Raw genomic sequence first — 3,116 nt, 5'->3', positions numbered from 1 at the left:
TAACTCCTGAAAGCATGTGAAGGTGTGTCCCCCCAACCTCACCAAATCATGCCAATGAATGAATGAGGATGGCTTTGAAGAGATCATGCCGCGTTTGCAGATTAGACGAGATAAGATCCCAAGTCTTTAATTGCATTAGCCCAACAGCATTTGGTAGATGCTGCGAGGAGCCGAGGTGGCATGTGTGCCACGGCTACACAATGAGTTGGAGTTGGCTGTAGCAAGGGCGGGTAGCCTGGGGAATTAGATGGGGGGAAATAGCTGTCAAAACTGGCTATGCAAGGTCCAGTGTGGGGAAGTTGATTGCTGCCATGCAGAAGGGACAGACTTTATTCTGCACCTGCTAGGGGGAATGGGAAGCCTACTGGGGAGGATTCCGTCTGCAGGCAGGATACACAATTCCCTTTGTTCTGGAAAAGCGGCAAAATGCTTCGTGTGCAGGCAACAGAAAGGCATTTTCTTGCCTTTTGCATTTTCTCGTCCGTGCGGCTGGGCGAGGGTAGCGAGGTCTATTGCAATCCCTGTCCGTGGTCCTACTGTGGCGGCTGCATCTATCGCTGAAAAATAGCCTGGTCTCCGTAACTGCACAGAGCCATCCCGGCGATCCGAGCCCCTTCTTCCCTCCCCTTAGCTATTGTCAAGCTAGAGAAAAAAATGGTTGAGGATGCGAGGCGTTCCTGGTCCAGATCATCCCTGGCTGGTTTGGGGTGCTTCATTTTAACTTCTCGGTGTTGAGGATCAAGCGACCTTCTTTTTTTATGGCACGGAGGAGGGGAGATCTCTAGGATGCTGCTGGATCTTCCACGGGATAAGTTTGCATTTCGTGCAGGAGCGAAAGGAGAGCGGGGTTAGCTGGGTTTTTAAAAGGGAGGAAGTGGGGGGGGTTAAGCCAGGACCGCTTTGCAACCTCCTTTTTCCGTACGGAGCCTGGATTAGGTGGCATTGGAGAGCTCCTCGATGTAGGCGCTGCGGCGTGTGCTCCGTCAAAGACTGGACCCAAGCACTGCCATTGTTGTTTAATTTATGCCCAGCACGTTGCTATGTACCCACCTATTTCACATCTGAAAAGAATGAATACGAGAGCTATACAACTGTGGCAAATTGGTAGTTGGACACGTTACTTCATTCTGTTTCCAAGTATTGGTAGCGAAACTCGTGTTGAGACTGTATATTTTAACTAATAATTACACGTTGCAGAGCTAGCTTTGTTGTTGAGAGGGTGAAAGGAATATTAAACCCTTTAGTTCTTGCACTTAGCTGCTTTTTTTTTTTTGAGGAGGTCATGGCCAGCCCCTTCCAGTTACACCCCCCTCTGTCTTCACTAAAGGATTATTATTACTGTTATTGTTATTACTATTATTAATAATGCTGATGATAATGATTCTGCCCATCTCGAACAGGTTCCTTTAAAGAATGAGCATTCAGCTTGGGGAGGGGGGGAGGGGGGGTGTTGAATGAAAGCAGCTGTAGACGGGAGTATTCAGCAGCCCTGTTCAACAAGACTGTTTCACTGAGAGACGGAGGGCCGTGTCCTTGCTGGGTTTCTCCCTGCAGAAAGCGCAGCTGACGACTTTCTGTGGGGTGAACGGCGTGGACTTGCCTAAGACTGAGGAAGGGGTGTGTGTGTGTTTCTGGACATGTTTAAGATTGAGGGTGGGGTGTGTTTTTGGACATGCCTAAGATTGAGTGGGTGCTTCTGGATATGGCTAAGGGTGCGTGATTATGTTTAAGATTAAGGATGGGTGGGGTATGTGTGTGTTTCTGGACATGCCTAAGACTGTGTGTGTGTGTGTGTTGGGTGTATGTTTTTGGACATGCCTAAGATTGAGGGTATGTGTGTTTCTGCATTTTGGGGTATGTCTGAGATTGAGAGTGGGTGAGGTAGGTGTGTAGATGTCTGTGTTTCTGGTTTCTGGACATACCTAACACTGTGTGTGTGTGTGTGTGTGTGTGTGTGTGTGTGTGTGTGTGTGTGTGTGTGTTGGGTATTTTTGGACATAACTAAGATTGAAGGTAGATGGTGTGTGTATGTGTGTTTCTGGACATGCCTAACTAAGATTGAGGGTGGGTGAGGTGAGTGTGTGTCTGGCTTCTGGACAAGCCTAAGACTAATGGTGTGTGTGTTGTGGGATATTTTTGGACATGACAAGACTGAGGGTAGATGGTGTGTGTGTTTGTTTCTGGACATGTCTAAGCCTGAGGGAGTGTGTGCTGGGTGTGTGAGTATTTCTGGACGTGCCTAAGAGTGAGGGTGGGTGAGGTGCATGTTTCTGGAATGCCTAAAATTGTGTGTGTGTGTGTTTGGACCAATCTTCTGAGTGACCTGACTGGGATGCTATGATCCAATCCCTTCCCTGCCTTCTCCCCAGGCCATTGCTGTAGACACAGTCATCATCAGTAACCCCCCGGGATCATTGCAAGCCAATGTAGAGAGAGTGCATTTTCTTTTTTGCTCTTACAACCCGGTGAGGGACTGGCATCACCCTGCGAGGTATCGGCATCTCAGCCAGGGCCCTACCCCGAGTCCACTTGCGGGCCCCTTGGCTGGAAAGGCACCAAGTTCCCCGCCAAACGGAGCCGTTTCACGGAGGCTTGTGTAGGCCGCTCTGGCTCCCGTGTTTCATGGGAGGCTGGGCAGCAAGCCGCGGGTCACCAGGCCAGGGGGTGCAAAGGAGGGCAGCAAATCACCCCCTTCCCCGCCTCTCCTCCGGCGGAGGAGGACGCACCCTGGGGTCTCATAGCAATGCTCGGGCCGCCTCATGGCCAGCCCAGCGCGGGCGGGAATGCGCGCCTCAGTGCACGCACGTGGGCGCCCAGCACCCAGAGCTGCTAGGCGCCTCATAATACACAACTGGGAACTTGGGGGGCGGGGGGAGTAGCCCCGCTTAGGCAGCTACCCCGGGACTACTGCGCGCCTAGTTGCTCTGCGCGCGCAAGCCACCCTGCACACGCCGAGCTGTGGGCGGCGGCGGCGGCGACAGCAGCGCAAAAGGCATGGGGGACACGCGCCAGGAGAAGAAGCAGCGCGAGCCCCGCGTGCCGGGGAAGGCGCTTTCCCGCCCCCTCCGGCCCTCGCTGACTGGCCGGCCCCGGGGGTCACTCAAGCCGGCCCGAGG

The sequence above is a fragment of the Alligator sinensis genome, unplaced genomic scaffold (assembly GCF_000455745.1).
Source record: "Alligator sinensis unplaced genomic scaffold, ASM45574v1 scaffold712_1, whole genome shotgun sequence".
NCBI lineage: Eukaryota > Metazoa > Chordata > Crocodylia > Alligatoridae > Alligator > Alligator sinensis.
Note: the sequence above shows the minus strand (reverse complement) of the source record.